Consider the following 12,786-nt stretch of genomic DNA (forward strand, 5'->3'; position numbering starts at 1 on the left):
AGAGTGCGGTCATAGGGCGTACTTTGCGCTTCGCTGCTTAAGGTTGATCACAGAAAAAAAGGCTGGTTGCTATTAGTTACAGCACAGTTTGCACCAATAGAGGGCATTTATGAAGAACAGGAAAGTTGGTACTGCTCTGTGTAATCAGATTCTGCTGTTTTGTTACTATGCTCTACACCTGGGGTAGCCAACCCTAGTCCTCGAGAGCTACCAACAGTGCATGTTTTGCAGGTCTCCTCACAAAATCACAAGTGAGCTAATTAGCTCCATCTGTGTATCTTTTAAAATGTGTCAGTGATTAATGATTGCAGCTGTGCAGCAGCTAGGTTGTCTGGAAAATGTGAACTGTTGGTAGCTCTCGAGGGCTAGGGTTGGCTACCACTGCTCTACACCAATGTTTGGTTTTAACACCAGGCTTCCTAAATTCTTCACCCATAAATGTACAATTTCCAGAATAAAATCCTATGAATTGATGCAGCTAAAAATGAATAACTGACGGGAATTGTGACTTAAATCAGATCATGGTAATTCTGGGTCCTCTATTTTAGAAACTTGCCATGTAAGGCATTTAGAGAAATAGTAATATGTAAGGTCAAATATAGCCTGCAATGTAATTATCGGTGTTTCCAAACTGAGATTCTCTCTCTCTCTCTGTCTCTCTCTCGTTTCTTATATAGAGCACACATATTCCACAGCGCTTTACAGAGACTATTTGAACATTCACATCAGTCCCTGCCCCAGTGGAGCTTACACTCTATATTCCCTACCACATGTACACGCACTCACAGACATTCAAGGGTTAATTTTTGTTGGGAGTTAATTAACCTACCAGTATATTTTTGGATTGTGGGAGGAAACCGGAGTACCCAGAGGAAACCCCACACAAGTACGGGGAGGATATAAAAACTCTGCACAGTTAGGGCCATGGTGGGAATCAAACCCATGACCTCAGTGCTGTGAGGCAGTAGTACTAACCATTACGCTATCCGTATAAGAAGATTTTGAGGTGAAGTACCTTTTTGAGGTGAAGTACCACCGGTGACCACCCAACAAACCAAAGTTCTCCATAACACAAAGTGAAACCAAAATGATCTGTTTCAAACTAGGGATGACCATCAGCGCTATTGCCATCAATGTTAATAGTGCAAATGACCATCGATGGTAGCATACCATGCGATGTATGACCATTGATGGTTTTAACTATTGATGACCATCCCTTTTATTTGACTGAGAACCAGGGGGCGGAGCTTTACAGGTGATGGGGCACAGCTACGATCCATGTTCCGGAACCTTCGCTAAGCAAAGTAAAAAATAAAAAAAATTGATGGAGGGAAAGCATCTTGTTCTTCCCCATCGATGGCAAAACGATTCTAAATTGATCATAAACCAGCGATGATTTTGAACCATCGATGGTCGATGGCCATCCCTATTGCGATGGCCATCCCTATTTCAAACTTCCTGGATATAGACAGAGATTGGAGGTAGGAACAGATAGGGACAAAGTCCTCATTTTGATGGGATTTTAACTAGTGTTATATAGAGGACCTCAATACACTTTATCATATGTTAGAGTTGTTGAATCTGAATGCGCCATGCGGTCGGGAAAGTGCATGTACAGAATCTCTCAAGTGTATTCTAAGAATGAAAGCACCAGTAAAAGAAGGAATTTCACCTCCATCTGATTTACATCTGCCTGGGAATCATTTTCTATAGCACTCACATCTAAGTAACCAATTATTTTCTCACTTGTATTAGTGTGTCACTAAAAGGAGTGATGTGAACCGAATTTAATCTAAAGAAAAAAGAATAATGTGCACGGACCATATTGAGCTGGGTATAAAATCTATGTGAATACTTTTTTTTTACTTTATTGCTCATTAACAAAATATGAAATACGTTTGTCTCCATGGAGAAGATAAGTGTCTCTCTGCACCCAGCTTTCTCTGATGTACTTCCCATCCAGAATTCGTTTGACTGGATGCATAATAAGGGAGAGATTCTCTGTATACTCCTTGCCTAGGGGCTTAACCTCTGGCAACACAGCAAATGAGAAAAAGGAAAGTGTGTGTGTGTTTGGGGGGGGGGGGTTTGGAGAGGTGCAGGACAAAGAATAACTAGCTAGTGATTATCTATAATGGGTATTACCTGGGTGTGAATGTGTTATTATGTCCAGTTTAATAGAAATTGTATGTAACCCCTACCGTGCAAAAATGTTGGCTCGATAGATTACCAAGAAGAAAAAAAGATTTGGGAATTTAGAATTTTTAGGCTGCTTGGATTATTATTCTAAGCATATTGTGCAAAAACTCTATTACTTCTTCCTTTCTTTAGGTTTATACGTTCTTGGAAATGTCAACATTTTCTGCATCAGTGTGTCACATCAGGGTGCGTACTTAAATTAATATCATACATATACAACATTTTATATATGATCATTTTTCCTGGCTGGTATACACCAGGGACTATAGCCTCGTATCTCTTGCATTTTATGACTTAGTTGTGCCGACACGAAATCCATTTCAAGCATCTTCTATATACATTTAATTACTTGCTTTTTATGTGGGGAGACCCAGATCCCTCCCTGCGGCCCATCTGGTGCCTGGTTAATATATGCAGGATTAACCTCCAAGAGAGCGAGGGCTGTTCTGTATCGGAGCACGTATCTTGTAAGGACAAGGTGCAGTATACAGCGCAGGTCAAGATATACACCACTGGACAAAGTATATACCATTGGTCAAGGTATATATCACAGTGTGAGGTATAGTGTATATCAGAGGATGTGGTACATTGGTCAAAGTATACATCACAGATTGAGGTATATATCATAAAATGAGATATATATAACAGGATGAAGTATATATCACAGGATGAGGTATATATCACAGGATGAGGTATATATCCTAAAACAAGTTGTACATTCATTTTTAGCTTTCACATTCTTCAAAAACATTATTTATCCATTTTCTCATTATATTTTACCTTGACTACAGCAACCTCCTACTATCTGGAATTACCCTGACTCATTTTTTATCTCTAGAAATTGTCCTAAATGTTGGAATGAGTTTGAACTTAATCTCTTGCCACTCAATATGTTCTACAGCACTCCCTATTTTATCCAGAATTCAATACGAAATTCCCACTATCACCCTCAAAGTTCTCATGAACTCCTCGATATGAGATTCCCTCCGTCATGCAATCTGCCTCTGAGCTATGCCCCTCCTCCTGTCTAGTAACCAATGAAAATACCAATATTTACTTATTTCGGCTCCCCACTTAGTACACCCTTCCCCGTCTGACCAGGCTAAGGACTCCCTCACGACCTTCAATCTTTCAAGCACTTTATCATTCCTCCAGCTGGTATTTCTGCTTTTGTATGTTCTACCAGCTTCTGTCACAAGTCCATTGCAAGTTTTGGTAGCTCAATTTCTCTCAGCATTGTCCTTTCCCCCTAAGCTCTCAGGTGCACCCATATATACTTTTTCATGAGCAATTTTGACTGTCTGACTGTGGAGTTTTAAGTGAAGGATAACGGGTTGGTGATGGTGGGGCCTAAAATTATCATTATGATGAAAATGTTTGCATTTTACCTTGATTAATTATATTTATTGTTTTCTTTGTTTTCCTGTTTATCTTTTTTTTTTCATTAAAAGATTTTTACATCCTGCAATGTCACAGTTGCTACAGTACAGTATATAGAATCCCGGAGGAACTGAGAGGGGAAGGGGGGAGGGTACTAATTACCAGGGTCTGGGCTTGTTGAAGGGGCTCGTTTTAGCAGCTAAGGGGGACATTGATTTTGAGGGAGGTGACCACACACCCCAATATTTGACCACACCCCTATTACACAGGCCCATGTCCGCTCTTGGTGGCCTTGCAGAGCCCCTAATGCCCCACCACTGTCCCCTACCCAGGGATAAGCATACCCACTTGAATGTCCCTCATCTTCAAAACACCTTAAAAGCTGTAATTTCACAAAAAGTAGAAAAACAGAGGGCTGGAACTGTTGCCTATCATTGCCCAGGTTTATTCTCATAAATATTGGTTCAGAAAACAAAATGGCCGCCGTCACTAGGTGCAGGTCACGGGAAGCCTTCACAAGACAGACAGGTACATGTTAAGAGCTTTCCATAGATTACATTAGTAACACTTGTTAGAACATGCCTCTTGATTACTGCAGAACAAGTCTCATAGTGCAGCATGTACGACCCGCTGCTCTGAAGTTACAGGCTAAGTGTAGCCCTCCTGTAATTACTGCTGCTCCCTGGAGGGAGAAGGTGAAATTAATTTCCTGGGCGGTCTGGGAAATAGTACATCGGTAATGGTTTTCTCCCATTAGACGGATAATGCATTGCAAAGCAATTTTAAGAATTCCAGATCCAAGAGGATTTTGAACTGCTAGCCATAACAATGTCTCTGCTTCACAGGGTTATCCCTGAGCCGCTGATTGTACGAGGAGAGAAAGACATTCTGAGGACAATGTACAGTTTTGGGTGTCTAAATCTGATTAAAACATTTAATGTAAGCTACAAAATCAGTCACCGTTATTTGACGATATCTTCAAAGGAAAGAAAACATGTTTCAGTTTGAGGGTTTTTATTGTTGCTTGTTTTATTAAGATATCGGGGAATCGGGCAGATAATTGTACAGTGACCACTAATTACCACTAATTATCAATCTGTATGCACGGCTGTGGCCGACCACCTGTCATTTCCACTGTTACTTAACAATGGAGTAAAAGGTTCCCATAGACTAGGATGATTGACATGCAATTTGGTACTTTTTCATGAGCTCAATCCCATGAAAAGTACCCAAATTGCATGTGATTGGCAGCAGGTCCGATGCGATACACGGTTTCCGTGTTCATCGCATCAGATCACGCGAGTTGCAACCGGCTGCAGAAGCAATTTGCTGGATAGCTTCCGAGCTGGACAGGCTATGTTGGGATCGCATGCGGTATATAGGGTGCAAAAGAACCACATGCTATATATCCCCGTGCGATCCTGCTGCCTGGGAAGGTACTGGGCGGCTCAAGGGCGGATTACGGGTGACTTCTCTGAGGGGAGAAGTTGCCTGATGTATGCCCAGCTAAAGAACACAGATGTCATGGTTATTATCAACAGGTTTTATCAGAGGCAAGGAGTTTTAAACTCCTTGCCTATGATAATTGGTGCTTCAGCCAATCAGCTCCTGTTATGTGTTTGTAAAAATGACAGGTGGCAGCTGATTGGTCTGAACACTATTTACTCTACCAACAAGTTTTGAAGCTTGTGTACGATAAAATTTGGTAATAAATCAGCTCCACTGTTAAGGGGCCTACACACGGGGAGATATTGCAGAGCAATCTGAGCACTGTAGATCGCTCAGCACACAGCGTTGCACAACGAAGTGTCAGCGATGTGTGCTGAGCGATCTGTCAGGGGTCAGTGTTCTCTGGTGAGAACATTGGCCCTGACCGGCGATTAACTAGCTTTAACCAGCATGATGGATCATAATTGCTGGGCGATAGACACCAAGCCTGGAGAAGAGATAAAGTGGAAGGAGATAATGCACCAGCCAATGAACTGTGTTTGAAAATTACAGTTGGCAGTTGATTGGCTGGTGCATTATCTCCTTTCACTTTATCAGGATCTGATTGGTTGGTTGTTTATCGCTCTAATGCAATACATTAAGATAACCCTGGCATTACAAACTTCAGATATGTTACATGTAGGAAAAAATCTTTGGTATTTGTGTATTATCACGGCGCCCATCGCATCGCAGACCATAACGCATGCGATGGTATGTGATGCGATGCGATGTCCCACAATGTTCCCCAATGTCATACAATGTTAAAATTGTATGGCATTTCATATGGCATACAATGCCATACAATGCGATGCAATGCGATTATAAATTGTATAAGCACCCTAATGGGTGCTTACAATGTTAAATGCACCCCCACGCCACCCCCAGTATGAACGTGAACCCGAAACGTGGCGAGCGCAGCGAGCCCGCGAGGGGCGGCGGTACACGTCTTCCGACCTTTTCATACCCCCACTATCCACGTCGGCGTGGAGTTGAACTTATATAGTGTGGCGAGCGCAGCGAGCCACCCAGCCCGAAGCGCGTCGAGCGAAGCGATCCCCACGATGGGACGCGCATTACTTCACAGGTATACGCGTCCCCTTGCGGGGCTCGCTGTGCTCGCCACGCTTCGGGACGGAGGAGGCGTACCGCCGCCCCTCGCGGGCTCGCTGCGCTCGCCACGCTTCGGGTTCACGTTCATACTGGGGGGTGGCGTGGGGGTGCATTTAACATTGTAAGCACCCATTAGGGTGCTTATACAATTAAACATCGTATATGGAGCTTACATCGCATCGCAGTGCATCGGGTGTATGGCATGCGATGGCATGCGATGCGATAAAAAAATCGAGCGACTTAATATGGGGGGAGCCGTGATAATACACAAGTACCAAATCTTCCATCCCAGCCACAACCTTATAGCTAATATTTTAAGAAGCAATTCATATTGGAATGTTTTTTCCAGTCTAAGGGGGGTATTCAATCTTTGTCGACCTCCCGCAGTCATCTCCCGACGGGGGAGATGGCTGCGGGGCCCTATTCAATGCTGTCTTCCCCCACAGCATTGAACAGGGTTTCTCCGCAGAACGAGCGCGACATCACAAGCTGTCAGGCTCGTTCTGCCGAGAAAAAGCCGGAAATAGGCGAGCTCCCGGTCAGAGCTCGTCTATTTCCGTCCTCAACTCGCGGCCACGCATCTTTCTCGCTGCTCGGCGACCGGGACATTGAATTCTGACCGCCGAGCTCCAGTCGAGCAAAGCGAGAATGGGACAGGGGCACGGCTGTTGAGCTTGCTCGACAGCCGTGCCCCTGACATTGAATACCCACCTAAAGCTGGTTACACACTGGGCGATGTATATCATTAAGGTACTTGTTTCCTAGCACGGCCACAATCGCGGGCATCGTGTGTCATTTTTAGTGGTATACGACGTGACCGACGCGATGCCCCCGGTTTTCCCATTGAAATGCATTGAAAATAGTCAAAATTGCGTCGGTCGCGTCGTATGCGGCTAAAAAAGCCTTAAATGGTCCAGACGCGATGCCCACGATTTCCCCATAGGAAATAATGTTAAATGGCTCAATGTACCTGCGATGCCCCCGATTTCTCATAGGGAACAATGTTAAATACCTCAATTTCACCAAATCATCATAGGGAACAATGGTAAATGGGCCAGAAAGCCCCAAAAACACCCCAGAACAGTAAAATGTCCCCCCAAAAGTACTTTACGCCACCCCACGATCAACGCGAACCCGAAGCGTGGTGAGCGCAGCGAGCCCGCGAGGGGTGGCGGTACGCGTCCTCCGACCTTTTCATACCCCCACTATCCACGTGGGCGTGGAGTTGAGAATAGAATAGTGTGGTGAGCGTAGCGAGCCACCGAGCCCGAAGCGTGGCGAGCGCAGCGCCCCCCGCGAGGGGACGCGGATACCTTCACAGGTAAACGCGACCCTTCGCGGGCTTCACAGGTATCCGCGTCCCCTCGCGGGGCTCGCTGCGCTCGCCACACTATTCTATTCTCAACTCCACGCCGACGTGGATAGTGGGGGTATGAAAAGGTCGGAGGACGCGTACCGACGCCCCTCGCGGGCTCGCTGCGCTCGCCACGCTTCGGGTTCGCGTTGATCGTGGGGTGGCGTAAAATACTTTTGGGGGGACATTTCACTGTTCAGGGGTGTTTTGGGGGGTTTATGGCCCATTTAACATTGTTCCCTATGATGATTTGGGTAAATTGACCCATTTAACATTGTTTCCTATGGGAAATCGGGGGCATCGTGGCTAAATTGAGGCATTTAACATTGTTCCCTATGGGGAAATCGCGGGCATTTTTTCCTTACGATGCCCACGATCATGATCGTTGTGGCCGTGCTAGGAAACAAGTACCATCATTAACAATATCTCATGCATAGCTATCAGTGTGTACGGTCAATATAGTTATCAGTGTGCATGGCCTTGGGTCATTAATGAGCCCCCGTTGTCTGTACGGAGAAGGGGGGCGGTTGACATCACTGATCGGTACCGGTCAATGTGTATGCACTCGTTCTCCCGCGGCACGACGATATAGTGTGAATCGCTTCACTCCTCTACTGCGCAATGTGCCACAGACAAGGCAGTTTTTGACGGTAACAATCTGTCCACATGCAAAAAAATAAACCCTTAAAACCTACACTTGCTTTCTTGGCTAATTTTAGCAAAAAAAAATATTTTATTTAAAAGGCAATAAAAAGAAATGTGGCTCCGTCATGGCTGCTAACAGTCACTTCTCAGCAAAATAACAGTGAAAAATGTGAAATAAAAAATACATCACTGCTTATTTTTTGCCCAGAAGAATAACTATTTAGACGGCGCGTCTAATAAGGCTCTTATTGTGTAGGACACATTTTTTTTTCCCCTCCATCAGAAGCACATTATGAAAGCTTTCATAGAAAGTCACATTACCTCTTCCTTATGTGCCGCTACAGCAGAGCAGGATAATAGAGTACAATGCTCTCTTTCCGCTGCGCCAGTGATATGAATTGGAAAAGGCAGTCCTAGAAACTAAGTGAGCCTTAAAATAAATGAAATTGCTGCTTCAAAAGTGTATGTGCATTGTTGGTGACAGATTCAAGGCTGAACGTCTATAAAAACTGCATGAATTTCGTCTGGCTTTACCCCTCCGCTATTCAGAAAGCTTTGTGGTTTTTTTTTTTCAACCTTGAAATATTTTAGAGGTGTACGGTTAAAAGTCACTCAGAGACTACACTCCAAAGGACTAATTAAAATCCATTTTCATTTGGAGAAGGCCAACAACGCGGAGATATTTGTAAGCACAGAAATGTGATGTTATAAATTCAGATGTTCTATGGAAGTGGTTGCCAACCTAGGGTACGAGTACCCCTGGAGATACGCTGCAGACTAGAAGGGGGTACTTGAAAATAATATTGGTAATGGTGGAAGAAGAGGTAGAAGTCTCCCGATGGCAGAAGAAGTCTCCCGTTGCCGTGGAAATGAACCGTGTTGCGTCACTTCCGGTTCCGCCTGCAGCGTCTTTGTTTCTACTAAACAGCAGAGATAATGTAAAACGTAATCTGTCAATGTATAGAAGCTTCTGCACCACAAGAGATAACAGTGGCAAGTCCTGAAATATTCTATTGAAAGTAATATTTACAGATATATTTGTTGCTGTGGAGTATACACCAAGGATCACTGTTGGGATTAGCGGATAGATCTAAATCTATTCCTTCCATATATTCTGCGTGTAATTGCACCATTCTAGACTGAATAATGCAACCTGAATCGAGATAAATGGTCCCATCGACTACCCCCTTTCATTGCTCTTGCACCTATTATTAGATTACCGCAGACTGGACAAGGAGAAAAAGAATTCGGTATTGATCCCGGCCTTTACTCATCATTTCCATCAGCTGCCTGTCCGGGCTCCCCCACCGAGCAGCAGCTAAGTATACACTCTCTGCGTACGTATATGTAATGTCAGCTCTTTTGAAGCCTCTGTGGATGAAGCAAATGTCGAGCTCTCACCAGATAATGCAGACCAGGAAAAAGTGGACTTACTGCTCCAAGGTCACCGGCATTATACTAAGGAGAGCTTTCATGTGTCAATGAAAAAACACACAGACTGTTGCGGCTTCTTCTAACTGCTTTGAAGCAATCAGTGCGGGCCATCCGAGCCCCACCGCCCTGCTGTGAGGAGTGTACCGGCCCATAGTTTGTATAGCCGTTTTGTGGACTGAACTAATATTCATGATTCCGGGGACCAGTTTGGCTGCAACAGATCACAAGTGACTCTTCAGAATGCGTTTTGTGCTACGGGACTGAGAACTAATGACATCGTCTCTTGTGCCCTGGTGATGTCATAAATTCCTAAATCCCAAACAGATAGGCTACACTCTCATGAATATTGGTTCATCTCAGATGGTGTCCTGTGATGTAACTCGTGCCTTGGTGATGTCACTAGTTCCTGATTGGCTGGTATATTCATGAGTATTCAATTTTTCTGAGATCTACCACCGTTTGCAAACATTGTGAACACACGTACATGTATCTTTACAATTCTGAGTTGGGGGGGGGGGGGGGATCTCGGCTGTCTCTCTAAGTAAGTCACATGAGAGGGCACGTGGAAGAGATGTAACCAGGGTTATGTTGTACTGAGCAGTGCATATGCCAAAAGGAAGCCTATTTCAACCAGATCTCTTGGTCTCAGCATGGGGTAGGTTTAAGTCCTGACACTAGTAATGATGGGTGCTTTAGTTCATACACACTAACTGTCCCATACAGTCTCAGTTTTCAGGCATTGTCCCACTGTTCTACCCGTGGACCACAGTGTCTGGTGGAAAAGGGGAGGAGAGTATGTATGTACACTCGCACACCCCCATTCTGAGGCCACACCCCTACCAGTGATGTCACACCTTTGTATGGCTGGGGATGAATAAATAGCCCATTAAGTCATATTAATGGATTCTATCATTCTACTGGGCATCGCTACCGCCAGAAAAGCACCCTCTAGACTGTACCAGAGGCCTCAGCGACACATCACCAAGAATAAAACAATAAGTCTGGACAGTCATTAAGAACCGTTCTGCTGATATTACTGAACCGTCTCTGGATAATTTTACAATACAAAATGATTTCAATCGCTTAACGTGAATTCTTACGGAACCTGATAATATTCTCCCTGATTCTCAGCACTTTAAAATGATTCTCACACATCCCATTCCCAAATCAAATTTCTTCATTACTTCACCACAGAATCAATCTAATTAGGGATGTCTATGCTCGCTGCCAATATGTTGCGTTCAATGTAATTGAAACTGACAGATATGCATAACCCTTACAAAATTGGTTTATGGAAGATATTTCATACAAGCTGTTTATTGTGCTGGCGTGACCCGCAGTTGGCAATATTGTTTGCTAAGCTAAAGTGTGGTGTTATGGTGTATAATCTCTCTAAGGACGGAGCACCTTCCGATTTGTGCGTGCGAGGTGGTGTGTGTGTGTGGGGGGGGGGGGGTGTACCTAACTCAATAAGATCTCAGTATAAGCGAGTGTATACGTCTATCAGCATCTTATTCTCTACACTGAATAACAACTGTCCAATACTAAGCCGTTAGCGAGGAAAAGTTATGTTCCCCGAAGATACGCATGCCAATCTGTTGTCACAATAGGGGAATATTTTATACACTGCACGTTCTGTATTAAAAATCCAACTTAATGCACCAGTGATCAGCGCCAATCTTACAGTGCCCATGTTTATTCCCCTTTCCACAAAGCTGATTTTGCTGAATTGCGAATGGGAGAGAAAATGACATCCAATTAGGAGAAGAATCATGTCAATTGCTTCAAAACACACAAAAATTAACGGCGTAATGCAATTTTTTTTTGCTTTTTATTTCCTTCAAAAAAGGCATAAACTGGAAGAACTAATAAGATAACTTAAAAGGACTACTCATCCTAAAATGCTAGTTATTACAGAATAGATACTAATTACAAGCACGCAAATGCACAAAAAGCTCTCGGACAAACAGACACTCTTCTAATGAGACTCTAGAAGTAGCTAACAAGGCCTGATGTAATGTAAATGTAATGTTCTGAGGCTTGGCTTCACTCTTATACGTACCAAGAAATACAGGGGGTAATTCTGATCTGCTCGCAAGGACCGTAAGTTCGCGCGGGGACCAATGTTTCGCGTATGTGCAGCCGTATTTCTGCGCATGTTCATACACCAGGTGCGTGCGGCCAAAGCGAACACACTGTTCGCTGGGTGCAAGCACCCAAGGCTGCGGCCAGGAGGCATGGGGCAGTGGCGGATAGTCGCGCCCATGGGAACACCCAGCGTTTCATGGGCGTTCCTGTGAAAACGCTGGAAATCGCCCGGGGTAAAGCAGCTGCAATCACCGGATGTCAGCTGCCGGCCCACTTGCTACTGAATGCTCACACACATCTAAGGTTAATATCGAATCGGTGAACATCGAATGATGCGGGTGTTCCCCCACAGCCTGCAAATGGATGTTTATGTTAAACATTCATTTGCAGCCCGTGCGTACGAACGCGATGCGCGAGTGGGGGGGCGTACACATGGGCATTCGCAGGGCGCGTCTGGCGGATCTGCAAGGCTGCGAATTCGCAGCGAATTTGCAGCCTTGCGAATCAACCAGAATAAGGTCCACAATCTAGTGCTTGGATCCCGTTTGTAATAGGAAGACACCATGGGAGAGATGCAGCAAGCACCAAACCTCTGCAAATGCTGTTTTCGGAAGGTTGGCCACATACCTCATATGCACCAAGGCTTGAATGTAGAGGACAACGCTATCTTCAGGTTGGCATTGCCCTATGAATGCCTCTGAGCTATTATTGCTGCTCCCGGCCGTGATGGATCCAACCAGATCCCTTACAGCATCCCCGGGGTGCACACGTCACTGGACGTATGTGCAAATAGGACTCCTGGTCCTAAACCCGGAAGTCCCATCATTGCAAAGGACTGCTCCTAACCATCCTTTGCTAAAATCGTCATGCACACAGCGTTACTAGAAGCCGATATACACGCGGATAGCGTTGGGAGATCGCCTGCTTCATATGGTCAACTCAAAATCTAATTGGTTGACCAAACGCATATTCAGATGCTATTTCTCCTTGCACATACGGTAACGCGATACATTTGATACTCATGTATAGTCATTCGGTAATTGCTTGATTTGTGAATTCTCTGATTAGCGATCCATGCTGAGTTAGCC

At 44.6% G+C, this 12,786-nt stretch overlaps 1 protein-coding gene and 1 long non-coding RNA gene across 5 annotated transcripts in view; one reads left to right on the forward strand and one right to left on the reverse strand.

Annotated features, from left to right (window-relative positions):
* KIF26A (kinesin family member 26A) overlaps positions 1 to 12,786 on the reverse strand; it is a 154,929-nt gene that overhangs the window by 25,278 nt on the left and 116,865 nt on the right. The gene's annotated exons all lie outside the window — the stretch shown is intronic.
* Positions 1 to 12,786, forward strand: part of LOC146050172 (uncharacterized) — a 74,171-nt gene that overhangs the window by 24,295 nt on the left and 37,090 nt on the right. The gene's annotated exons all lie outside the window — the stretch shown is intronic.

This window comes from Crinia signifera, chromosome 12 (genome assembly GCF_055691185.1).
Source record: "Crinia signifera chromosome 12, ASM5569118v1, whole genome shotgun sequence".
In the NCBI taxonomy this organism is placed as follows: Eukaryota; Metazoa; Chordata; class Amphibia; order Anura; family Myobatrachidae; genus Crinia; species Crinia signifera.